General features: G+C 43.0%; 3 non-coding genes across 3 annotated transcripts; 1 reads left to right on the top strand and 2 right to left on the bottom strand.

Moving 5' to 3' along the window:
* Positions 1 to 11,177: 11,177 nt before the first annotated feature.
* On the bottom strand, positions 11,178 to 11,251 carry TRNAR-CCU. The gene has a single exon. It is a non-coding gene; the product is annotated as a tRNA-Arg (tRNA).
* A 9,560-nt stretch (positions 11,252 to 20,811) lies between these two features.
* LOC119927752 lies at positions 20,812 to 20,949 on the bottom strand. Its single transcript, XR_005450727.1, has one exon. It is a non-coding gene; the product is annotated as a small nucleolar RNA SNORA7 (small nucleolar RNA).
* Positions 20,950 to 26,925: 5,976 nt separating this feature from the next.
* Positions 26,926 to 27,063, top strand: LOC119928080. Its single transcript, XR_005451036.1, has one exon. It is a non-coding gene; the product is annotated as a small nucleolar RNA SNORA7 (small nucleolar RNA).
* The last annotated feature ends 806 nt before the right edge of the window (positions 27,064 to 27,869 follow it).

Genomic DNA, 27,869 nt, shown 5'->3' with positions numbered 1-27,869 from the left:
GAAACACATTCCATGCCCGCAATGTAAAGAATCAGAAAATAGTACTAACCACTTTCTTGGGTTTATTCATTTATGCCTCTGAAATTCTGGCTGCCGAAAAATGATGTTGTTACCCATGAAGCTTTCTATTAAGAGGTCTTAATGTTTACATTTAAACAGAGTGCAGAAGAGAAGTCCATGGAGAAGGACCATAGTCTAGTGGAAAGGTGAAGGGCTCGGGAGTCAGAGAACCTGGGTTTCAATCCCGGCTCTGCTTATCCGCTGTGTGACCTTCATCAAGTCACTTAATTCTCTGTGCCTCAGTTGCCTTATCTGCAAAATGGGGATTCAATATCTGTTCTCCCTCTTACTTACCGTGAGCCCCATATGGGCTCTGATTATCTTGTTTCTACCCCAGTGCTGAATATAGTGCTTGGCACATAGTAAATGCTTAATGAAAATAACAATCATTATGATTATTATATTATTTTTAAAAATCAGGACCAGCAATTTTATCCAATTGTAAATAACAAAAGATATAGTCAATTTAGCTTGCAGTTTTTTTTTAAATAATCTCTAACAGAGTTGTCACCTAGGGTCTTTAATGTTTATATGATTTTTGTCCGTGAGCTTTGAGAATATAGTGTTTTTCATAAAAATCTAGATTTGTTGGAGCTCTCTGTGAGTGTCATATTTCCTTAAAAGAGATTGCAATACAACATAGAAATGTTCAGGTGAATTCACACAAATCTCTGTTAATTGTAATAAAATATATGTTTAAAGTCAAAACATGGATAATTCACATGTAAAGTACATGAAGCCTGGGGGCTGGTAGATTATTAGAAGTCAGTTGTGGCAACCTTGATTCTGATCAATTCTCTTGAAAATGAAAAGGAAAATTAGTCTTCAGGTGAAGCTTTAGAGCGTTATTATTCAATAGGGCGATTAATGCCACCCTGGGACAAATTTGGCACTAAGCCTCTGGCCATTAGGAGTGGTCACAGTATTTGTGCTTTTGAAAAACTACATTGTGAATAGACACATTACCATTGGTCATTAGGCTGAAATGCTTCCCTCTGCAGGTAAATCAACATCTGTTTTATTTGTCAGTACATTTATATGGAGAAGAAGTGTGTCCTAGTGGGGAAAAAGTACTGGGCCTGGAGTCAGAGGACCTGAGTTCTAAACCTGGCTCTTCCACTTGTCTCCTGTGTGACCTTGGGCAAGTCACATAACTTTTCTGTGCCTCAGTTCCCTCGCCTGCAAAATGGAGTTTCAGTACCTGTTCTCACTCCTCCTTAGACTGTGAGTCCCGTTTGGGCCCCGATTATCTCTTATTCATTCATTCCTTCAATTGGATTTATTGAGTGCTTACTGTGTGCAGAGCACTGTACTAAGCGCTTGGGAATTACAAATTGGCAACCTATGTAGTAGGAGGAGATAAAGAAGGTTGGAAAGGTGAGAAAGATTAAGGTCTGGCAGATTTCAGGAGGGTGGAAGGAAGTAACGTCACCTAGTGGATAGAGCACAGGCCTGAAAGTCAGAAGGACTTGGGTTCTCATCTTGGCTTTACCACTTGTCACCTCCTCCAGGAGGCCTTCCCAGACTAAGCCCCCTTTATCCTCTCCTCCTCCCCATCCCCCCCACCCTACCTCCTTCCCCTCCCCTCAGCACCTGTATATATATTTGTACAGGTTTATTACTCTATTTTACTTGTACATATTTGCTATTTATTTTGTTAATGATGTGCACATAGCTTTAATTCTATTTGTTCTGACGACTTTGACACCTGTCCACATGTTTTGTTTTGTTGTCTGCTCCCCCTTCTAGACTGTGAGCCCGTTGTTGGGCAGGGACCGTCTCTATATGTTGCCGCCTTGTACTTCCCAAGCAGTGCTCTGCACACAGTAAGCATTCAATAAATACGATTGAATGAATGAATGGATGACTGCTATGTGACCTTGGGCGAGTCACTTAGCTTCTGTGTGCTTCAGCTACCTCATCTGTGTAAAATATTGATTAAAACTGTGAGCCCCATGTGGGACATAGTTAGTGTCTAAGCTGATTGGCTTGAACACACTTAGTACACTGCCTGGCACATAGTGAGCACTTGAATACCATAAAAATAAAAATAAGTTGCAGGCCCTGGGGGTAACGTGAGCAAGGGTCAGAGGTGGGCAAGGCAAGGTAAGAGTACCTACAGCTGAGGAGCAGTGTGGCCTGCTTCTAAGCTTGATAGCTTTTCTGATTCCTTCACTCTAAAATTCACGTATTCTTCCTCATCTCTTCTAGACTGTGAGCCCGTTGTTGGGTAGGGACCGTCTCTATATGTTACCAACGTGTACTTCCCAAGCGCTTAGTACAGTGCTCTGCACACAGTAAGCGCTCAATAAATACAATTGAATGAATGAATGGAAACAGCCAGGCCTGGAAGTCAAGACTTGGGTCTACCCCAATGCTCAGTACAGTGCTTGGTGCATAGTAATTGCTTAATCAAAACCACTATTATTATTGTTATTACTTATGCTTGTCTCCTTTATATACAGAGGTTCATGTGCAAACACATAGGTTCAATAGGTCCATTCATATATGCATGTATGTATATGCGTATAAAGCAGCGTGGCTTAGTGGCTTGGGAGTCAGAAGTCATGGGTTCTAATCCCAGCTCCGTCACTTGTCTGCTGTGTGACCTTGGGCAAGTCACTTAACTTCTCTGTGCCTAGTTACCTCATCTGTAAAATGGGAATTAAGACTGTGAGCCCCATGTAGGACAACATGATTTTCCTTGTATCTACCCCAGCACTTGGAACAGTGCTTGGCACATAGTAAAAGCTTAACAAATACCATTATTATTATTATTATATAGGTAGGTATGTATGCATAGACACATACACACACATATATACATCTCTCTCTCTGTATTTGTATGTATAGAGATGTCTATATGACAACCACCTCCCATCACCAATGTACAGGAGTTCCTATGAGACACTCCAAAAAGGGAAAAGACCCCCCCCAGCCCGCCATCACCTTGGTATAATTACCAATCCAAGACTGGGACAACAGGACAAGAACTCCACATCAATGCACTTAACTGGTTCACCTTTGCTCTGTTGTAGGAACCAGCAGACTCCAGCCCATAGGGTAAAGACCACTATCCCTTGTACCCCTTCCATACCCCTCAAAACCCCTTGCCCCCCTCCAGTTCCATCCTGAAGGTGAGCATTCTTGTCTCTGATGTTAGTTTCAGTGATCTAGAGCAATCCTAAGGTGTTTCCACATATTTCGGGGTGCAAAAGAGTCTTGGTCACTAGTGTGGCAGCTAGTGTGACCTTCTTGGACTGACAGTCCAGGGGAAGTTTTCCTGCCCCTTCAATATTGCCAATATGAATAGTTTTCCTGGTGGTAATGAGCTTATCTACCGTTTGTCATAGTCCCATTGTCCCTTGTGACTGCCCTGAGTCCATCTTCCTTTTATGTTCTCTTTACTATTGTATTACTCCAGATGCCTGCCTTTTTGTGTTAGAAACCTCCTTGCACCCCACTCTCCTCCTTCCAGTATTCCCCATACCAACAGTTTTTGTGCCCCAACATAGCAGTAGGACCACTCAACCTCTATGTCTAATCTCTGTAACCATATATATCGGTATTTATATATTGGTTACATCTGTATATCTGTAACCAAGAGACATTTGACTGTGAGCCCATTGTTGGGTAGAGACTATCTCTATATGTTGCCGACTAGTACTTCCCAAGCACTTAGTGCAGCGCTCTGAACACAGGAGGCACTCAATAAATACGATTGAATGAATGAATGAATTTGTATATTGGTATTGTCATGAGCCCCTCCCAGGGATCACTCCCCCACAATATCAGGTGCTCCACCTATGAGCCCTTTCCCCTTTCCGACACCCTTGGGCTTATTCCCCTGCAGGCACAGCCCAATCAGGCAGTCCTTTTCCTGTCCAGCAGAGCAATTTAGCCCCTCCTTCAGCAAAACAATTCAGTTCCTCTCCTCAAAACTCCTCATTGAGATAATACAATTTCTCCTCTAAATTGACCTTTGGCCTTGTCGCTCCCAGGACCAAATAGTACAAGTTGGAGTCACTCGCTCACCACAGGTATAACTCAGGTTTGAAGACTATCATGATCCTCTGGATTCTAGACTATGAGCTCCTCTGGGGCAGGGCACATGTCTACTAACTCTTAGATTGTAATAATAATATAATAATAATAATAATTGTGGTATTTGTTAAAGGCTTACTGTGTGCCAGGCACTGTACTATGCATTGGGATGGAGACAAGCAAATCAGGGTGGATACGGTCCCTGTCCCACAAAGGGTTCACACTCTCAATCCCTAATTTACAGATGTGGTAACTTAAGCACAAAGAAGTGAAATGACTTGCCCAAGATCACACAGCAGACAAGTGGCAGAGCCCGAATTAGAATAATAATAATGAGATTAATAATGATGATGGTATTTGTTAAATGCTTACTATGTGTCAGGCACTATACTAAGCACTGGGGTGGATACAAGCAAATAGGGTTGGACACACTCCCTTGCCCCATGTGAGGCTCACAGTCTCAATCCCCATTTTACAAACGTGGTAACTGAGGCTCAGAGAAGTGAAGTGACTCATCGAAGGTCACACAGCAGACAAGCGGCAGAGCCGGAATTAGAATGCATGACCTTCTGACTCCCAGGCCTGTGCTCTATCTATTAATAATAATAATAATAATAATAATAATAATAATAATAATGTTGGTTTTTGTTAAGTGCCTACTATGTGCAAAGCACTGTTCTAAGTACTGCGGTAGATACAAGGTAATCAGGTTGTCCCACGAGGTGCTCACAGTCTTCATCCCAATTTTACAGATGAGGGAACTGAGCCCCAGAGAAGTGAAGTGACTTGCCCAAAGTCACACAGCTGACTAGTGGCGGAGCCGGGATTTGAACCCACGACCTCCGGCGCCAAAGCCCGTGCTCTTTTCACTGAGCCACGCTGCTTCAGCATTACACCATGCTGCTTCCCCAAGCACTTAGTACAGTGCTCTGCACACAAAAAGTGCTCAATAAATACAATTGATTGACTGATTGATTGATGATGGTAAGATTTCCATTGGTATACATATGTGCATGATTAGATGAAAGCATAACTGACAATCCCTTCCACACTGGGTGGACCCTAATATTGGACCATACTACAATGTTCCATTCACTACCATAATGCATGATGCCATTTTGTTTCTCCCTCTTGATGATGCAGTCTTCCAAAACTTCCGCTCCTAGACAACCACTCAGTTTTCGATATCTGTCCTCCAGACTGGTCTTTCTTCTACTAATGCCCACTATGTTACCCCACCTTTTGAAGTCTAGTTTCAGTATGTCTTTAAAGTATTTCATTCTGTCAAACCTCCCTGTGGTTTCCTTTTTCAACTCACTATAGTGCAGCTCTTTGTTGTGCTTTCTTCTACCTTACCTCACCCAGTAAAAGTGAGAGGATGTAAGCATTCTTTTGATGTCTGTGGACTATCTGTGCCATCGAGGTCCTCATTATGCTTCTCCTTCCCCTCATGGTATTGATTGATTGATTGATTGGTATTGAATATTACATGAAAATGGTGTTTGTGAGACTCTACTCTCCAAGGTTCCAATAGGTAAGAAACATAAATGTCCATGTCATTCATTCATTCATTCAATCGTATTTATTGAGCACTTACTGTGTGCAGAGCACTGTACTAAGCGCTTGGGAAGTACAAGTTGGCAACATGTAGAGACGGTCCCTACCCAGCAGTGGGCTCACAGTCTAGAAGGGGGAGACAGAGAACAAAACAAAACATATTAACAAAATAAAATAAATAGAATAAATATGTACAAATAAAATAGAGTAACAAATACGTACAAACATATATACATTTATTAAGCGCTAATTATGTGCAAAGCACTGTTCCAAGCACTGGGGAGGTCACAAGGTGATCAGGTTGTCCCACGGGGTGCTCACAGTCTTAAATCCATTTTACAAATGAGGTAACTGAGGCACAGAGAAGCCAAGTGACTTGCCCAAAGTCACACAGCTGACAACCGGCAGACCCATACCTCATTCTTCCTTTCTTTTTACTTTTGTACATATGTGTGTGTGTATGTGCGTGCTTGTGTGTAGACACACACACCTACACACACAGACACACACACACACACACACACAAACAGTCCAGCAAAAAGGTGACTGTCATAGAACACCACCAAGAGAGAGATCACAACACAAAGAAAGAAAGAAAAATGATGGGAGCCACTCTTGTGTAACAAATGCAATGGTACAGCAAAAGACAAGTTTAACAAACCCACACCATATGGATGGGATTGTAGGTTATATATTGGCTTTATCAGTCACAATCAAACTCACTAATTAAAAAGAATAACTACCTTATTTTTCTTTCTCTTTTGCCCTGTATGTATGCGTAAACAGTCTTTTGACACCAATCTGTTTCTGTAGATGTCATATATGTGTGTGTGTGTGTATATATATATACATATAGTCAGAGCAGCCTGGATTTTGGTGTCTGTCGGAGGCATTTTAGGTTTTTACTTTTCATTTTTGCTCCTTTGTACTCATTAGCAGTCCTGCTTTAGGCTTTATACAGTAGCCTGATTTCTTACTGTTTTGGCATATTTTGCTTGGAAAAGAGATACATCCTGCTTTCTGAGTTGCTTTCAAAGAATTTTTATTGTACCAGTAAAACTAGAAGTCTGAAAGAATTGTGCCCACTTAACTTCTAGGAATGTGTGTCATGTGCGCATGTGTGTTTATGTGTGTTTGCATGTGCACGTGCATTTGAGATAATATGGGCCCAGTAAATTTACAACATTCTCAGTCCAGGTCCACTACTGTTTTAACAAATTGGAATGAATATTTAGGAGGAACAGCTGTGATGTTCATCTCTGCTGGCATTATTGTTCTAATCTGTCCTCAAATCCCCTGTCAAGGGGTTTATGTCCCTTGGCTCTCAGGGGTACAGAATGCCTCTTGGGAACAATCTACAAGAAGAGAAATAAACTTCAAACAACTACCTGGTTCATTGTATTTCTGTTTTCTGGTGATAATTCAGGCCATGAAGGTGAAAAAGGAGTCACCAGATATTAAAGCGAGTCTCATAATATATGCTGTGTGTGTATTTGTAGCGGTTCTGCGGTGTTGAATAATAAGATACCTTGCAGCAGAATAAAGCGGTTATGTGAGCGGAGAACTCACACACAACAGTGCCAACATGGGTTATGATGAGTTACTTTAGCCTGTCAATTTCCAACTTCTCCAACACGAGCCCGTTGTTGGGTAGGGACCGTCTCTATATGTCGCCAACTTGTACTTCCCAAGCGCATAGCACAGTGCTCTGCACACAGTAAGCGTTCAATAAATATGATTGAATGAATGAATGAATGAATTACGGTCCGGCAGTTTCATTGAGAGATTTATACCAATTCTATTTTGATTTGATCAGTACCTCACCGTTTGCCACTAAAGGAAGCAGTCTTTCAACACCAATCTGTGTGCCGGCATGCCAGAAACAACATTATTACCTTGGTGTTTTGTAAAGGAAATTCAAAAGAGATTGAAAGTCTTCCTTTCTCACCCTGAGGGTGAGTGGGCGAGAGGTCAAGTTACAGAATCTCAGAGGAAGGAGCCTTCTTGAGATGCCGTGGGGGCGGGGGAGAGAGGGGGCTCTAATCAATCTAAAGTCTTCTCCTGTTAGGAACGTCATAAATATGCAGGCTGATAATGTCAACAAGCTGGGAATACATGGGAGAAATACTCAATGGTGGCCAGGTTTCTTCCTCTGAGTTATTCACTCCTTGCGGTTGGGAAGCTAGGGATATTATTTTTATGCCCGAGAAATGGTCTCAGTCTTCGGCAAACCAGGAAGTTTAGTCTCACATCCGATACTGTGGAAAGCTTTCTTTGGCGCGTTGATGTATGGGTTATTCCTTATTTATCAAAGATTTTATTTCATGTTCTTAGTACTAGCAGTACAGGTTTGGCCGGGGGCCTGAATCACGAGTCTATGTTCAGTTAGATGTTTTAGCAAAACCAGTGCTACAGTCTACCAGCTTTCCTTTATAGATTGTGAGGCCCCCAAGGGACCCTGTCTAAGTTCCACTTGAGAATTCTCTCGGTGGTCAGTACAGTGCTCTGCACAGAGTAAGTGCTTAGTAAATGGTAATACTACTACTACTGCCTCTTCGCAGAGGATCTGGACTGTAAGCCCTTTGCGGTCGGGAATGTGTTTACCCATTTGGTTATATTGTATTCATTCATTCTTTCATTAAATCATATTTATTGAGCGCTTACTGTGTGCAGAGCACTGTACTAAGAGCTTGGGAAGTACAAGTTGGCAACATATAGAGACGGTCCCTACCCAACAGCGGGCTCACAGTCTGGAAGGGGGAGACAGACAACAGAATAAAACATATTAACAAAGTAAAATAAATAGAATAAATATGTACAAGTAAAATAAATAGAGTAATAAATATGTACAAACATATATACATATATACAGGTGCTGTGGGGATGGGAAGGAGGTAAGGCGGGGGATGGGGAGGGGGAGGAGGGGGAGAGGAAGGAGAAGGCTCAGTCTGGGAAGGCCTCCTGGAGGAGGTGAGCTCTCAGTAGGGCTTTGAAGGGAGAAAGAGAGCTAGCTTGGCAGATGTGTGGAGGGAGGGCATTCCAGGCCAGGGGGAGGATGTGGCCAGGGGTCGACAGACAAGCGAGAACGAGGCACAGTGAAGAGGTTAGCGGCAGAGGAGCAGAGGGTGTGGGCTGGGCTGTAGGAGAGAAGGGAGGTGAGTTAGGAGGGGGCAAGGTGATGGAGAACCCTGAAGCCGAGAGTGAGGAGTTTTAGCTTGATGTGTAGGTTGACTGGTCAGCAATAGCTCAATAAATATGATAGACTGACTGATTGATTGATGGCTAGTCTATGTCATCTCCAGGAGGAAGGGACAGAGGGGACACTTGAAGCTTTGGGGAACACCTTGAGGAATTCTTGAGTGTTGTGATCACACTCTCTTCATGGGGGGCAAGCTCATTCTGCACTTCACAGATTTGTGACTCAGAGGTTTGCATTGATTCTGTTGCTCAGCTCCCAAGAGAAGCAGCATGGCGTAGTGGACAGAGTCCAGGCTCCCCCACCTGTCTACTGCCCTTGGGCAAGTCACTTCATTTCTTTGTGCCTCAATTACCTCATCTTTGAAATGGGGATTGAGGCTGTGAGCGTGGGAAAGGGCTGTGTCCAATTTGATTTGTTTCTATTCCACCCAGCACTTAGGATAGTACCTGGCCCGAAGTAAGCAGTTAACAAATAATATTATTATCTTTAGTAATTATTATTCTATTCCCGGCTCCTCCACATGTCTGCTATGTGATCTTGGTCGTCACTTCACTACTCTGTGCCTCAGTTACCCCATCTGTAAAATAGGGATTAAGATTGTGAGACCCATGTGGGACAGGGAATGTGTCCAACCCAATTTGGTTGTACCCAGCCCAGTCCTTAGAACAGTGACTGGCACATAGCAAGCACTTAACAAATATTCATTCATTCAATCATATTTATTGAGCGCTTACTGTGTGCAGAGCACTGTACTAAGCGCTTGGGAAGTACAAGTCAGCAACATAAAGAGATGGTCCCTACCCAACAACGGGCTCACGGTCTAGAAAGGGGAGACAGACAACAAAACAAAACATAACAAAACATAAAGACAGGTGACAGACAACAAAACAAAACATGTAGACAGGTGAATATCATAGATAGTTCATAACATATCATTTATTATTATTATTATTATTGTTGTTATTATTATTAAGAGGCCCCAGTGGAGCTAAGGACTTTTGATTTTGGTTTGGAAACATTAAAAAGGTCCTCAGACTGAAAACATTTCCGCTTCAACTCTCCTTCTTCAGAGAATAGCCCCTTGGATCAGAGAATGAGGAAGAAGGAAGAGGAGGAACATGAGGAGACGATGGCCTATATAGACTAGTCAAATTTTAGTTAGCATCACCTACGCTGCCTTGAACATAAATGTCCAAATGTTCCCTCAGCATCCAAGGAAATTCTTTCTCAGCTCCCACGGTTGACTCAGCAGATGTTTCCTGCTCTAGCCAGTCTTAAAAGGCCGCTGTCAACCTCGGACACACCGAGGTTGGTGATTAAGGCCACCAAAAGGCTAAGGTTTCCATTGTAACCTTATGTCACCCAGAATGCATGTCTTAATATATTTTTAGCATTCTAGCTTTGAATGCCTTGCTTAGCAGATAGAATGTTTCTGGAACGGTATCACAGCAAGACTCCTTCTCCTCACCCGTCCCCCCGCATAGCTCCTGATTCTTGTGGATTTATGTAATCCCAATGTGTGTCTTCTTATAATGGAGAGGTTTGAGTAGATGATCAGCCTAAATATATTTTCAGATAAAGAGTGTATTTATTCACATACCAGGGAGAGGATTTCTTCCACCTGGGGCAGACTGGAGCCTGATCTTCATAAGAGAATGGGACTACGACTGACCTGATTGTAGTCTACAGATACCAGTGCTCAGCACAGCGTTGGAGCATAGTAAGGGCTTAACAAATAGCACTGTCACTATTATTGTAGTTGCTATTCTTAGTAGTAATGGGATCATTTTGACCTTCTTTACGGTCTCTACCTTACGGGGGTTCAATCACATCATATCGATTGATGCACTCAAGTTACCTTTATTTCATTATTGCTGATGTTAAATGGAAGATACACCGGAGGAAGCAGTCTGATCTCCTGGCTTCCCATGCAATTGATTAAAGCTACCAGCATCTTGCCTTAGGCATGGCAGGACCCAGGAAGAGCCAAGGTGTATAAGGAATGTTGTAAATAAGTAGGATTTGTTGGATGGCAGGAGAAGCGAGAGAGTAGGACCCCAGAAGTTTATTGGGGTCAGGAAGAGCTGCCCAGAGAATCAGAGGAGAAAAACTGCATATGAGAGAAAAGGGAAACCAAAAGCTCACCACATCTCCTTCTCTCCACTCATCATTGTTCATTCATTCATTCAATCATATTTATTGAGCACTTACTGTGTGCAGAGCACTGTACTAAGTGCTTGGGAAGTACAAGTTGGCAACATATAGAGACGGTCCCTACCCAACAACGGGGTCACAGTCTGAAGGGAAAACCCCAATCCACCCCAGGTGGGACTTGAACCCACAATCCCTGGCTTAGGAGGCCAATACCTTATCCATTTAGGCCACTGGGGCATACATAATAATGATGGTATTTGTTAAGCACATTGCTGCTTCCTTCATCCATGGATTCATTCATTCAATCATATTTATTGAGCACTTACTGTGTTCACAGTACTGTTCAAAGTGCTTGGGAGATCACAATATAACAATAAACTGACACAGTCCCTGGCCACAATAAGCTCACAATTTAGAGGGGGAGACAGACACCGATATAAATAAATAAATTATAGATATCTACATAAGTGCATTGGGGAGTGGGAGAATAGGGAACAGGGGCTTAGTCAGGGAAGGCTTCTTGGAGGAGATGTGCCTTCAAAAAGGTTTAAAATGTGGGGAGAGTAATTGTCTTTCGGATTTGAGGAGAGAGAGGGCATTCCAGGCCAGAGGGAGGACGTGGCCCGGTGATCAATGGTGAGATAGACTAGATGGAGGTACAGTGAGGAGGTTAGCATTACAGGAACAAAGTGTATGGGCTGGGTTGTAATAGAAGAGTTGTGAGGTAAGGTAGGAGGGACAAGGGGATTGTTTTAAAGCCAATGGTGAGGAGTTTTTGCTTGATGTGGAGGTGGATGGTCAACCAATGTAGTTTCTTGAGGAGTGGGGAAATGTGATCTGAACATTACTTTAGAAAAATGATCCGGGCAGCAGAATGAAGTATGGACTGCAGTTGGAAGAGACAGGTGGCAGGGAGATCAGCGAGGAGGCTGATGCAGTAATCAAGGTGGGAGAGGATAAGTGATTGTATTGATGTGGTAGCAACTTCTAGACTGTGAGCCTGCTGTTGGGTAGGGACTGTCTCTATATGTTGCCAACATGTACTTCCCAAGTGCTTAGTACAGTGCTCTGCCCACAGTAAGTGCTCAATAAATATGACTGAATGAATGAATGAATTTGGATAGAGAGGAAATGGATTTTAGCGATGTCGTGAAGGTGGAAACAACAGGATATAGTGATGGATTGAATATGTGGGTTAAATGAGAACAGGAGTCAAGGCTAACACCAAGGCTACAGGCTCCTGACACAGAAAGAATGGTGGTGCCATCTATAGTGATGGGAAAGCCATGGGGAGGACAGGGTTTGAGTGGGAAGAGAAGGAATTCTGTTTTGGACATGTTAAGCTTTAGGTGACTGGAGGACATCCAAGTAGAGATATCTTGAAGGCAGGAGGAACTGTGAGACTGCAGAGAGGGAGAGAGATCAGGGTTGGAGATGTAGATTTGGGTGTCATCAGCATAGAAGTGGGAGTTGAAGCCATGGGAGCAAATTAGTTTTTCAAGGGAATGGATGTAGATGGAGAATAGAAGAGGACCCAGAACTGAACCTTGAGGACTCCTCACAGTTAGTGGGTGGGAGGTGGAGGAGGATTCCATGAAGGGGACTGAGAATCAATGGCCATAGAGATAAAAGGAGTACTGGCAGAGGACTAGTGGGCATGGAGCTGGGAGTCAGAAGGACCTGGGTTCTATTGTTGGCTCTGCCACATATCTGCTGTGTGACCTTGGGCATGTCTCTGGTGACTTCTCTGGGCCTCAGTTACCTCATCTGTAAAATGGGGATTAAGACTGGGAGCTGGGAGTCCCATTTGTGACATGGACTGTGTCCAGTCTGATTATCTTTTATCTACTTCAAAGCTTAGTATGGTGCTTGGCACATAGTAAGTGCTTAATAAATCCCTTCTAGACTGTGAGCCCACTGTTGGGTAGGGACCGTCTCTATATGTTGCTAAATTGTACTTCCCAAGCGCTTAGTACAGTGCTCTGCACACAGTAAGTGCTTAATAAATACGATTGAATGAATGAATGAACAAATACAAAAAAACAAACAAAAGAGATTGCCCTTCTCTATACCCAAACAGAGCTATGAAGGAGGTAGCAGGGCCCCAGAGGACAGTCGCCATCATCATCATCATCAATCGTATTTATTGAGCGCTTACTATGTGCAGAGCACTGTACTAAGCGCTTGGGAAGTACAAATTGGCAACATATAGAGACAGTCCCTACCCAACAGTGGGCTCACAGTCTAAAAGGGGGAGACAGAGAACAAAACCAAACATACTAACAAAATAAAATAAATAGGATAGATATGTACAAGTAAAATAAATAAATAAATAAATAAATAGAGTAATAAATATGTACAAACATATATACATATATACAGGTGCTGTGGGGAAGGGAAGGAGGTAAGATGGGGGGGATGGAGAGGGGGACGAGGGGAAGAGGAAGGAAGGGGCCCCCTTCCAGGCTTGGTAATGCAGGCTGGCGATATTCCTTCCTTCTATTCATTCTTTCATGCAATTGTATTTATTGAGCACTTACTGTGTGCAGAGCACTGTACTAAACACTTGGAAAGTACAATACAGCAATAGAGAAAATCCCTGCCCACAACAGTCTAGAGAGGGGGGAGACCGACATCATAACAAGTAAACAGGCATCAGTATAAATAAATAGAATTATAGATATGTACACATAAGTGTTATGGGGCTAGGGGGTGGGGAGAACAAAGGGAGCAAGTTGAGGTAATGCGGAAGGGAAGGGGGGGAGCTGAGGAAAAGGGGGTTTAGTCTGTGAAGGCCTCTCGGAGGAGGTACACCTTCAGCAGGGCTTTGAAGCAGGAAAGAGTGATTGTTTGGTGGATTTGAGGAGGGAGGGCATTCCAGGCCAGAGGTAGGATGTGGGCCAGAGTTCCACGGTGGGACAGGCAAGATCAAGGCACCATGAAAAGGTTAGCACTAAAGGAGCGGAGTGTGCAGGCTGGGATGGAGATGGAGAGAAGGGAGGTGAGGTAGGAGGAGGCAAGGGGATGGGGAGCTTTGAAACTAATAATGAGGAGTTTTTATTTTATATGGAGTTTGTTAAGCAACCACAGGAGATTTTTAAGGAGGGGGGTGACATGCCCTGAAGGTTTTTGTAGAAAGATAATCCAGGTAGCAGAGTGAAGTGAAGTGAAGTATGTTCTTCTATCAGTCCCCTTCTATAAATTCCCCTCTATCAGCCCCTTCCTATCAGTCTCCCTCTATCAGTACCCTTCTATCAGAGAAGCAGAGTGGCTTAGTGGAAAGAGAACAGTCTTGGGAGTCAGAGGTTGTGGGTCCTAATCCCAGCTCTGCCACTTGTCAGCTGTGTGACTTTGGGAAAGTCACTTAACTTCTCTGTGCCTCAGTTCCCTCATCTGTAAAATGGGGATTAAGACTGTGAGCCCCACGTGGGACAACCTGATTACCTTGTATCTACCCCAGCACTTAGAACAGTGCTTGACACATAGTAAGCGCTTAACAAATATCATTATTATCATTATTATTATCAATTCTCCTCTAGAATCCCTTTCTATAAATCCCCTTCTATCACTCCCCCTCTTTCAACTCCCCTCTATCAGTCCCCCTCAAACTCCCTCTCTCAGTTCCACTTTATCAGTTTCCCTCTATCAACTTCCTCTATCAATCCCCTTCTACCAATCCCCCTCTATCAGTTCCCTTCTGTCAATTCCCCCCATCAACCCCCCTCTATCAATTCCCCCCCATTAATCTTACTTTATCAATCCCCACCACTGTCTCTTTTCCCAGCTTTCATCAGGATTCTTAAGTCTATGGCTCACCAGTGCTTCTATTTCTGATGCCTAAACAACTTCACCCACCTTAGTCTAGTATGTAGCATTACCTATGTGGTAATGCTGTCAGTTTATGGACATGGCTGTTGTCATCTCTCTGGTATAGGAGGTGTCCGTCAATCAATCAGTTGTATTTTTTAAGCGCTTACTGTATGCAGAGCACTGTACTAAGCCTTGAGAGAGTATGATAATAATAATAATAATGGTATTTAAGTGCTTATTATGTGCCAGACACTGTTCTAAGCCTCCAAGCCAGAGGTAGGATGTGGGCCAGGGGTCAGCAGTGAGACAGGCCAGAATGAGGCACAGTGAGAAGGTTAGCACAAGAGGAGCGGAGTGTGCGGGCTGGGATGCAGAAGGACTGAATCAATCAATCGATCAATCATATTTATTGAGAGCTTACTGTGTGCAGATTACTGTACTAAGCGCTTGGGAAGTACAAGTTGGCAACATATAGAGACAGTCCCTACCCAACAGTGGTCTAGAAGGGGGAGAAGGGAGGTGACTGAAGGGAGGTGAGGTAAGCCTATCCCTTCCCCTGACTTGCAGATGTAACTCTTTTCCGTCTCTCCCTTCCCACTCCTCTTAGGCTAGCATACTAATTCCCTAAAATCATTCCAGCTGAATTGCATAGTGAACAATTTTTCAATTTCCTGATTGTCCCGTTCTTATGCTGCTGGAGAAACAATCTGACCTAGTGGAAAGATCCTGGGCCTGGGACTCCATGGACCTGAGTTCTAATCCTGCCTCAGCCACATAATTTATAATAATAATGATGGTATTTCTTGAGTGCTTACTATGTGCTGAGCACTTTTCTAAGTGCTGGAGTAGATACAGGGTTATCAGATTGTCCCATGTGGGGCTCACAGCCGTAATCATCATCATCATCATCATCAATCGTATTTATTGAGCGCTTACTGTGTGCAGAGCACTGTACTAAGCGCTTGGGAAGTACAAATTGGCAACATATAGAGACAGTCCCTACCCAACAGTGGGCTCACAGTCTACAGTTTACAGATGAGGTAACTGAGGCACAGAGAAGGTAAGTGACATGCCCAAAGTCACACAGCTGAGAAGTGGCAGAGCCGGGATTAGAACCCATGACCTCTGACTACCAAGCCCGTGCTCTTTCTGTTAAGCCACACTGCTTCTCTTGTCTGCTGTGTGACCTTGGGCAAGTCACTTCACTTCTCTGGGCCTCAGTTGCCTCATCTGCTCTGCACAAAGTGAGTGCTCAGTAAATGTGATTGAATGAAATGAATTAAGAGTGTGAGCCCCAGGTGGGACAGGAACTGTGTCCAACCTGATTGACTTGTATTTGCCCCAACACTTGGATCAGTGCTTGGCCCATAGTAAGTGCTTAACAAGTACAATAAATTGTACTTCCCAAGCGCTTAGTACAGTGCTCTGCACAAAGTAAGAGCTCAATAAATACGATTGATTGATTGATTGATTGATTGATAAATATTATCTTATTTCTCTGTGCCTCAGTTCCTTCATCTGCAGAAAGGGAATTCAACACCTGTTCTCCCTCCTACATACAGTCTTCTAGACTGTGAGCCTGCTGTTGGGTAGGGACCGTCTCTATATGTTGCCAACTTGTACTTCCCAAGCGCTTAGTCCAGTGCTCTGCACACAGTAAGCGCTCAATAAATACGATTGAGTGAATGAATGAATGAGAGCTCTCCTCTGGATGGGTCCTCCAACAGGGTAGATTCCTGCCAAGTAGCTGAGCCTCCCCCTCCATCTCCAACCCCTGCCTTTGCATTCTGATTGGTGAAAGCACATGAAAAGCTGCGTGGCCATGAGAAGCAGCATGGCTTAGTGGAAAGAGCCCGGACTTGGGAGGCAGAGGTCATGGGTTTTAATCCCGGCTCTGCCCCGTCTCAGCTATGTGACTTTAGGCAAGTCACTTAATTATGATAATTAATAATTATGGTATTTGTTAAGCACTTACTAGGTGCCAAGCACTGTTCTAAGCCCTCGGGTAGATACAAGGTAATCAGTCTTAATCCCCATTTTACAGATAAGGTAACTGAGGCACAGAGAAGTGAAGTGCTTTGCCAAGGTCGCATAGCAGACAAGTGGCAGAGCTGGGGTATCTTCCTCCCTTCAAAGCCCTACTGAGGGCTCACCTCCTCCAGGAGGCCTTCCCGGACTGAACCCCCACCTTCCTCTCCCCCTCCCCATCCCCCCTGCCTTACCTCCTTCCCCTCCCCACAACACCTGTATATATGTATATTTGTTTATACGTATTTATTACTCTATTTTATTTGTACATATTTATTCTATTTATTTTATTTTGTTAATATGTTTTGTTTTATTGTCTGTCTTCCCCTTCTAGACTGTGAGCCTGCTGTTGGGTAGGGACTGTCTCTATGTGTTGCCGACTTGTACTTCCCAAGCGCTTAGTACAGTGCTCTGCACACAGTAAGCGCTCAATAAATACGATTGAATGAATGAATCCACGTTCCCTGATTCCCAAGCCCAGGTGCTTGCCACTAAGCCATGCTGCTCTTCTCTGTGCCTCAGTTACCTCATCTGTAAAATGGGGATTAAAACTGTGTGCCCCATGTAAGACGCCCTGATTACCTTGTATCTACAGAACAGTGCTTGACACATATTAAGCGCTTAACAAACACCATAATTATTATTAGTATTGTTTTCTTCTTTGTGACTTTGGGCAAATCACTTCACTTCTCTGTGCCTCAGGTACTCTGTCTATGAAATGGGAATTAAGACTGTGAGCCCCATGTGGGACAGGGACTATGTTCAACTTGATTCTCGTTGTGGGCGGGGAATGTGTCTGATATTGTTGTATCGTTCTCTCCCAAGCATTTAATACAGTGCTCTGCACACAGTAAGCACTCGATAAATACCATTGAATGAATGAATGATTCCCTCATATTTTTCTATCGCTTAGTACAGTGCCAGACACCATACTAAGCGCTTAATAAGTATCATAAAAAAGGAGTCCTTCCCTCCTGCTCAAACCCTGACTGCTGTCCACTACCCAAATGAAGTGGGAAGGGAAGGCCCGTGGAGCCCTCGACTTTGCCCAGAAAGACAGCGACAGTCACCGCCCCATGGAGTCCACTCATCATTCAGGCAGACCAACTTGTTTTCCAACCCACAGCCTTCATTTCTCCTTGTCTCTCTGTTCATCTTTGCTTAAAAACAGAAACTGTAAGTAAACTAGAAGCTCCAGCAGTGTGGATGGATGCTGTACTTTTTATGCTGTTGTTTTTTATATTATATCATCTTTCTTAGGGGGTCCATCACCAAGTCCTTCCCCACCTGCTTTTTAGATTACAAGTCCTTTAACAGGGACCATGTCTAACTCTCCCTGTCTATTTTTTTTATGGTACTAATAAGTGCTTAACAAATATCATCATTATTATTATTATTATCATTATGGTATTTGTTAAGCATTTACTATGTGCCAAGCACTGTTCAAAGTGCTGGGGTAGATACAAAATAATCAGGTTGTCCCATATGGGGCTCACAGTCTTAATCCCCATTTTACAGGTGAGGTAACCGAGGCACAGAGTAGTTAATTGACTTGCCCAAAGTCACACAGCTGACACGTGGCGGAGCTGGGATTAGAACCCACGACTTCTGACTCCCAAGCCAGTGTTCTTTCCACTAATCCACACTGCCTACTGTCAAGAGCTGGAGTAGAAACAAGTTAATTAGATCAGACACAGTCCCTGTCCCAAATGGGGCTCACAGCCTAAGTAGGTGATATTGAATCTCTATTTTACAGATGATGAAACTAAAAGAAGTTAAGTGATTCACCCAAGGTCACTCAGCAGACAAGTGGCAGAGGTGGGATTAGAAGCCGGGGCTTCTGACTCCTTAGACCTTCCTTCCTTAGACTGGTCACACTGCTGACCAGTGCTTAATATAGTGCTCTGTATCAACCAATCAATGGTAGTGATTGAGCACTTTGTGCAGGGTACTAAACAACACTTTGAAAGAGTAAGCACCTAATTAACGTCACTACTACTTCTACTACTACAACACTACAGATCAGTCTAGTGTCTATTGTAGGTCGACTGTTTAAAGAGTAATAATATTAATAATGATATTTGTTAAGTGCTTACTATGTGCGAAGCAGTGTTCTAAGCGCTGAGGGGGATACAAGGTGATCAGGTTGTCCCACATGGGGCTTACAGTCTAATTCCCTATTTTACAGATGATGTAACCGAGGCACAGAGAAGTTAAGTGACTTGCCCCAAGTCACACAGCTGACAAGTGGTGGAGCCGGGATTAGAACCCAGGACCTCTGAATCCCAAGCCCGTGCTCTTTTCATTGGGCCATGCTACCTCTCTGAGCCAGGCTGCTTCTCTAAGTGTACTGTCTTTAGCGTTTGGGAGAGTCCAAAGCAGTAAGAGACACAGTCCTATTGTCAAGTGTTAGTTCAGAGATTTGGAATACTGTAATCAGTGCAACAGTCACAAACTGCTAAAAATTGCCAGCACTATTTATGCAAAATAGTCAGCTTCCCTACCCCTGATGACCCTGTATTATCACACTCTGAAACTAGCAACCTTTGCATATGCAATTTTGACTGAGTTGGATCTGTGTTCTCACAACATGTAGTTTGCACAATAATAACACTTATAGATCTTTCATTTTTCCACAGAAATTAATTGCCTAAACCACAATGATTTATAGTCATGCTGAACTTGATTATTAATTTTCCCGATGATTATATACCTGTGGGCGGCAAGAAATCTACTTCCGTTAAAACCGGTTTTGAAATGCTGCTAAAACTAAAATGTCCATAAGGTAATAACAACTAATTTTTACCTTAATCAACTTACACTTAAAAGAATTTAATATAGGGCACTTGTGCCTTGTGGGGAAACTTGTTTGAAATATAAGGTGCTGAGTTATTTATGAGAATAATTATATATTTGTTGCTCTAGTTTGTACTGGGAAATCAGGATCTGAAATTAGACTGAGATGCATTAAAAAAAATAATGAACACCGTGGAGTTGAACATGCTAAAGAACTTTTGCACTACGGTAAGTATATAATGGAGAACAGCCCACTTGTTATGAAAATGCTTATTAAAGCTTGCAAACTGTGCTGACTTTTGGGGTTCGGGAAAGGAGCAGCTCGTGTCTGAGCACTGTCTTTGTTAACCAGAAGGGTGAGGTGGATGATAATGAAGACAGACCAATCCAGTTTCTCCTCATTACCAGACCTGAAATTAATTTCCTACTCTGGAACCCCAATGAGTGCAAGTTCCCATCAATCTCTAATGATTCAGTAAGGAATCCGAGTTTCAGAACACCCAGCTAAAGTTGTCTATTTTGTATCTCACAAAGACTTCTCTGCTTTACATTCCCTGATCAGGGGTGGTTCATTTATTTCCTCAGAGGGTTTGTTTTTCTGCCCTGGGAAAGGCATACAAAGGATAGACGGCAGTGATTATTGGTTAATATGCAGAGCTTATATAATTCTGTATGGTTCACATTCCAGAAATATTTAGGTCTTTTTTTCCATGATTAGTGGCATTATGCAGTTATGCAAATAATCTGTTATATCTAGACGCATTATGCAGTTATGTAAATTAACTATTTCATTTATATTTCCCAGCGTTATGGATAAGGGCAATGTTCTATATTTTCCCCCTGGCTTTTAATAAGCTTTTGACTCTTTTTGAGTACTTTATGCCCTCGATAAATATAGGGTTCCTACTCTGCAAACTCTACCTTCCCACCCTATAGCTATTCTTCTCTTCTCTTATGCTGTCGAGATGTTTCCGACCCATAGCGACTCCGTGGACAGATCTCTCCCAGAACGCCCCACCTCCATCTGCAGTCATTCCGATAGTGTATCCATAGACTTTCCTTCGTCAAAATATGGAAGTGGCTTACCGTCCCCTTCTTCCGTGCAGTAAACTCTACCCTCGTCTCTCTCCCGTGCTGCTGCTGCCCAGTGCAGGTGAGTTTTGACTTGTTGCAGATTGCCTTCTACTCGCTAGCCACTGCCCAAGCTAGGAATAGAATGGGTAGGCCTCTGCTTGACTCTCCCTCACATAGCCTAGACTGGTAGACTACTGGAAACTCTCCAGGTGCGATCCTAAGAAGGACCTATAGCTGTAATCCTCTCTATATTAAAGATAAGGTCTCTTTCTCTCTCATTCTCTCATCCTGACACTTTAGTTCTCCCCACTTGTACTTCCCAAGCGCTTAGTACAGTGCTCTGCACACAGTAAGTGCTCAATAAACACAATTGATTGATTGATTCACTATCAAAGTCCCTGTTTGATCTTCCTTTTGGGACTTGTGGTCAGTAATGTGGCAGAATGATGAGACATAGATCATGATTGGCTCTGAGGGGTGATGGTGGCTGAGAAAAAAATAAAAGAAATAGATCTGTGAGATGGACAAGGGTGCCTCTGGAAAACACTTCAAGCAGGTTGGTTGAGGAGGAAGACCACTGGGGTGGATGCCAGAGAAGCAGCATGGCATAATGGATAGAGCATGGATCTGAAGTCAGAAGTTCATGGGTTAATAATAATAATAATAATGATAATGGCATTTGTTAAGCACTTCTATGTGCCAAGTCCTGTTCTAAGTGCGGGGGGAGATATAAGGTAGTCAGGTTGTCCCACGTGGGACTCACAGTCTCAATCCCCATTTTACAGATGAGGTAACTGAGGCGCAGAGAAGTTAAGTGACTTGCCCAAAGCCACACAGCTGACAAGTGGTGGAGATGGGATTAGAACACACGTCCTCTGACTCCCAAGCCTGTGCTCTTTCCACTAAATCACACTGCTTCTCTAATCCTGGGACAGGGACTGTGTCCAACCTGATTTGCTTGTATCCACCCCAGTGCTTAGTACAGTGCCTGGCACATAGTAAGTGCTTAACAAAAGCCATAATCACTGTTGTTATTATTATCACCTGTCAGGCAAGTGCCAGTGTGAGGAATAGAGCCCAGGTCTTCTGACTTCCAGTCTCACGCTCTTTTTACTAGTCCACACTGTTTCCCCGGATATTATCTACTTACATTCCTCCTCGATACAAGTAATAGCCCTGTGCATTTTGGGAAAGAACTTTCTTTTAAAGACCTCGGAGCACTTTCACCTAGTGTGGCTGGATCTTTGCAGGGACAGTGTATTATCTGAGGGGGCTTTTGTCTAATTTCTGACCTGAATATATTGTAGGTAAATGCCAGATTTGGGCCAATACTATGCCTGAAGGAAGATGCTGTGCCAACCTGGCTGATATTTAATAATTATGGTATTTGTGAAGCACTATGTGCCAGACACTGTACTAAGCAGTGGGGTTGATGCAAGTAAATGGGGTTGCACATAGTTCCTGTCCCCTGTGGGGCTCACAGTCTCGGTCCCCATTTTACAGATGAGGTAACTGAGGCACAGAGAAGTAAAGTGACTTGCCCAAGGTCACACATCAGACAAACGGTGGAGCCAGGATAAGAACCCATGAACTTCTGTCTCCCAAACCTGTGCTCTATCCACTACGCTACACTGCTTTTCATGGAACCATGCACCACCATTCAAAGTCAGAGTCTATACTGGTATCCTCCATCACAGAACAAGTCTTGGGGTCAGCACCATTAGTCTTATTTTTATTTTGGTATTTGTCAAGCACTTGCCATGTTCAAATCTCGGTGCTTAGACAATCACATCAGACCCAATCCCTGTCCTACATGGATGGTGGAGGAACAGCCCACTGTTATGGGGTAGTTGGGGAAGATGAGCTAGTTGGAGAAAAGCAGGTGAAAATAGCAGATGGGTAAGATGGGATCAGGTAACAGAGGGCCTTATCCCTGGTTGGAAGGAGTTTATGTGAGATGCAAAAAGATGCAGGAAGCCAGTGGAGGGTTTTGAGGAGAGAAAACAAGAAGACTGAGTGATGCTGCAGGAAAATGATCCTTGCTGCATTATGCAGAATACTCCTTCAGTCAGTGGTTTTTTTGAGTATTTACTATGTGCAGAGCACTGTGTGAAATGCTTGGAAGTGTATGATACTACCGAATTGGCCTCATGTTTCCTGCCCATAATGAGTTTACAGTTTAGATACAGCCATTAATATAAATAACACAGTCAAACCTTAATTGAGATAGCATAAAAGTAGGCATTTGGGAAATAATAATAATAATGATGGCATTTATTAAGCACTTACTATGTGAAAAGTACTGTTCTAAGTGCAGGGGAGGTTACAAGGTGATCAGGTTGTCCCACAGGGGGTCACAGTCTTCATCCCCATTTTACAGATGAGGGAACTGAGGCCCAGAGAAGTGAAGTGACTTTCCCAAAAGTCACACAGCTGACAGTACCCATGCAGTCCTTTCTTCCCAAATGCAGGGGTCACATTTCCCTTAAGGAAAAGCCACCATAGAGTAATAATAATAATAATTGCGGTATTTGTAAAGTGCTCACCTGTCTACATGTTTTGTTGTCTGTCTCCCCCTTCTAGACCGTGAGTCCGTTGTTGGGTAGGGACTGTCTTTATATGTTGCCAACTTGTACTTCCCAAACACTTAGTACAGTGCTCTGCACATGGTAAGTGCTCAATAAATACGATTGAATAAATGAATGAATGACAGAGGAGACGGAATTTGAACCCATGACCTCTGACTCCAAAGCCCGTGCTCTTTCCTCTGAGTCAAGCTGCTTCTCCATGCTACAGAAGATAGGTCAATGTGAGGTGCAGCTATCAGAATGGGGTAACTGTATTAGATCAGTGGTTTGAGGAAGAAGAGGGCATTTCTAGATTGTGAGCCCATGGTTGGTTAGGGACCATCTCTATATATTTCCGACTTGTACTTCCCAAGTGCTTAGTACAGTGCTCTGCACACAGTAAGTGCTCAATAAATATGACTGAATGAATGAATCAAGAGGAAGATTAGAAAACAGCACCAGGCATAGTGGGTAACAAATGCAATACTGCAGGACAGAACAGTCTATCTGTTCATCATGTGGTAGGGATTGTATCACCTACATCTGTACACACAAATAAAAGCTTGCTCTGTGTATAATCACTTCAAATCTGAAGGGCAATTCTATATCCATTATTTCTCTCTCTATGTGTATGCCCATATGCACACTATCCATGCATACCCACTTGTTTGACTCAGAAACAGTGTATGACTTGAGCCTATCCTAGAATTCCCTCCTGCTTCATATCTGACAGATGATCACCCTCCCCACTCTTAAAGCATTATTAATGCCTGATCTCCTTCAAGAGGTCTTCCTTGACAAAGCCTTCATTTCCCCAACTCCCGCACCCTTTGGCATTACCCTTGACCTTGGGTTTGTACCCTTTATTTACCTCACCCTCAACCCCACATCATATATATCACAGCAAATACATAAATTATAAATAATCTGTTTCAATGTTCACCTCTCCCTCTAAACTGTAAGCTCGTTGTGGGCTGGGAATGTTTCTTTATATTGTTATACTATACTCTCCTAAGTGCTTCAGTTCTGAGCTTTTATTCATTCATTAATTCATTCAACCGTATTTATTGAGTGCTTACTGTGTGCAGAGCACTGTACTAAGCACTTGGGAAGTACAAGTTGGCAACATATAGAGACGGTCCCTACCCAACAGTGGGCTCACAGTCTAAAAGGGGGAGACAGAGAACAAAACAAAACATATTAACAAAATAAAATAAATAGAATAAATATGTACAAATAACATAAATAAATAAATAGAGTAATAAATATCTACAAACATATATACATATATACAGGTGCAGTGGGGAGGGAAAGGAGGTAAGGCCGTGGGGGGGGGGATTGACTGACTGAGTGTATTCCAACTCTGTTATACTGTACTCTCCAAAGTGCTTACTTCAGTGCTTGGCACATAGTAAGTGCTTAATAAATATGATTGATTGATTGACATGATATCATGAATCATTTACCAAAGAACTCTGTCACCTGGAATGTTTGTGCCCTATATTTCTGTTATCAAAGCAATGTACAGTCACTAGGACAGCCTTCATGTTCAAATCATGTTCAAATTAAATTAGAACCTGAGTTCTAATCGCGGCCTTGACCCTTGTCTGTTATGTGACCTTGGGCAAGTCATTTCACTTCTCTGTGCCTAGGCTACCTCTTCTGTAAAATGGGGATTAAGACTGTGAACCTCAGGTGGAACATAGACGGTGTCCAGCATGATTAGCTTGCATCTTCCCCAGTGCTTAGAACATTGCCTGGCACATAGTAAACACTTAACAAATGCCATTAAAAAACAAATAAAATAAATCTTCAGTTTTAGTCTTTTTCATTCTGTCTGAGGGAGAAAGGGGCAGGCATTGTCTTATTCACTCTTTCATTCAATCATATTTATTGAGCGCTTACTGTGTGCAGAGCACTGTACTAAGCTCTTGGGAAGTACAAGTTGGCAACATATAGAGGCGGTCCCTACCCAACGACGGGCTCACTTAGGTTATACAGTTAGTGGCAGAGCTGAGACTGGCATAATAATAATAATAATTATTATTATTATTATTACTATGGTATTTTTAAAACACTTATTATGTGTCAGGCTACAGCACCACCACATGAGGTTCACAGTCTTAGGTGGTCCAGCTTCAGGGTCCAGGTTGGAGTCCTCCTGCCACAGGGGTCAGCTCCAGGTTCTCCCACACACTCTTCAGTTTCAGAGGAAACCACACACACCTCCTTGGTCAGCCTAGTTTCCTTCCTGCTCAGCTTCCCAAAAGCTCCCCCTCCCTTTTCCTTGGTGTTGTCCACAGCTCCGGTGACTAAGCACTGGAGCGGTTACAAACAAATTGCATTGGGCATAAGCCCTGTCTCATATGGGGCTCACAATCTAAACCTCCATTTTACAGATGAGGTAACTGAGGCCCAGAGAAGTGAACTGACTTACGCACGGTCACACAGCAGACAAGTGACAAATCTAGGATTAGAACCCATGGCTTTCTGACTCTCAGGCCCGTACTCTAGCTATTATGCCATGCTGCTTCTCTGGCATCCAACCCAGCGGTCTTCCTCCTCAACCAACCTGCTTGAAGCGTTTTCCAAAGGCACCCTGGTCCATCTCGAGCATCTATTTCTTTTGCTTTTTCTCAACCATCATCACCTCTCAGAGCCAATCGTGATCTACATCTCATCATTCTGCCGCATTACTGACCACGTGTCCCAAAAGGAAGATCGAACATTTAAGCCATTTAATTTATTTGTGCCTTATTTTTGTCATCTGTAAAATGGGGATTAAATAATTATTCTCCTCTGCACTCAGACTATGAGTCCCTTATGGAGCAGGAAATATGTCTACTCTGATTGTATTGTGTCTACCTCGTTGCTTAACCTGGTGTTTGGTACTTGGTAAGCCCTTAACTACTATTATAGTTAGTATTATTATTAGTTTTATCATTATGAGTTACCCTATTCACTTCTAAACCAGGTAAGCAGATATTCTGATGTGACTATTGTGTGTTCATGTTCTCAGCGGAATGTAGGAGCTATTGCAAGGCTCATACAGTGAGATAAAACCTAGGAGAGAACCCAAGTTTCCAGATTCCTAGCTTGAACGTATGGTTCCCGATAAAACCTCATGACAGTGATTAATTGGCTATTTCCCGCATATATAGTCTTAAAAGTTACTTGAATAAATAAACAAACACATACGAGTTCACCAAGGTTCCCTTTTTATGGCTAAAAAAGCAGTTCAGAGTGGGGAAAGGAATTAGTGATTTAAGAAGAAAGAAAAATCATCAACAAAATTAACCCAACTCCCACTAGACTGAGAGTCTTTTACTAGGCACTGAAGGGAAAAAAAGAATAAAACCCAATCCCTGTGCTCGAGGAGCTTAGAAGAGAGAGCAGCAGACAGGACAAACAAAAATACACAAACAAAAATGAAGCCACATAAAATGTGAAGTGCAGAAACAAGGAAATAAATAAAATGAGTATACAAACATTAAAGCAGTAACCTAAACATTGTAGAGTTATATGCCCACACCCACACATATGTTGGCTGCTTACTAAAGGAATTAGAGCCAGAGTGCAGTCATTTGGAAAAGCTTTTTGGAAGAGGTGAATTTTAGTTGACTGTAAAGTCCTTGTCCCCTCTCAGGGTCTCACCTGGAGAGTTTCCAGTACTTTACCAGTCTTGGCTATGGGAAGGAGAGTCAAGCAGAGGCCTACCCATTCCATATCTAGCTTGGCCAGTGGTTAGTGAGTGGAAGGCAGTCTGCTACAAGTCAAAACTCATCCATACTGGGCAGCCACTGCTGGGAGAGAGTCGAGGGCGGAAACTCTAGTTTACTGCCTGAAAGGCAGCAATGTTAAACCAATTCTATATTTTTACCAAGAAAACTCCACGGATCCACTACCAGAATGATTGCAGCTGGAGAGTGGGGTGTTCTGGGAGAGATGTGCCCATAGTGTCGCTATGGGTCGGAAATGACTCGACGGCATAAGACAAGACAAGAAAGTCCTGTGGGCAGGGATCACATCTGCCAGCTCTACTGAATAGTACTTTGCCAAGCACGTAGTATGGTGCTCTGCCCAGAATAAGTGCTTAATAAAGACCGTTGGTGGTTAGGATTGTGAAGAAAGGAAAGAGTGCAACTTGGTGAAGGGGCAGGGCAGAGTTTTGAAGGTTAGGAGAATGGAATGTGCAATGGCTCTGAATTAGGAGAGCTACTTCATATAATTATATTAATTATGATGAACAAATATAATTAATAGCTAATTAATACAATCATAAAATAAAAATTAAATCATTTATATCTGTCTCCTTCTGTAGACTGTATGTTCATTGTGGGCAGGGAATATGTCTGTTTATTGTCATATTGTTCTCTGTCAAGCTCTCAGAACAGTGCTCTGCATCCAGTAAGAGCTCGATAAAGATGACTGATCTTAGTGAGAGGACATGCTCAGAGTCAGGGGAAGTGAGAGGGGAGGGCAGTTAGGAAAGGCTGGTGCCAAAGAAAATTGAAACCCTCAGTAGGGATCTCCCTAAACTCTCCCTTGCTCCTTTTCTGCCCTTTCCTCCGCCTGCCCCT

The sequence above is a fragment of the Tachyglossus aculeatus genome, chromosome 4 (assembly GCF_015852505.1).
Source record: "Tachyglossus aculeatus isolate mTacAcu1 chromosome 4, mTacAcu1.pri, whole genome shotgun sequence".
Lineage (NCBI taxonomy): Eukaryota > Metazoa > Chordata > Mammalia > Monotremata > Tachyglossidae > Tachyglossus > Tachyglossus aculeatus.
This window is presented reverse-complemented; position numbering and strand designations above follow the sequence as displayed.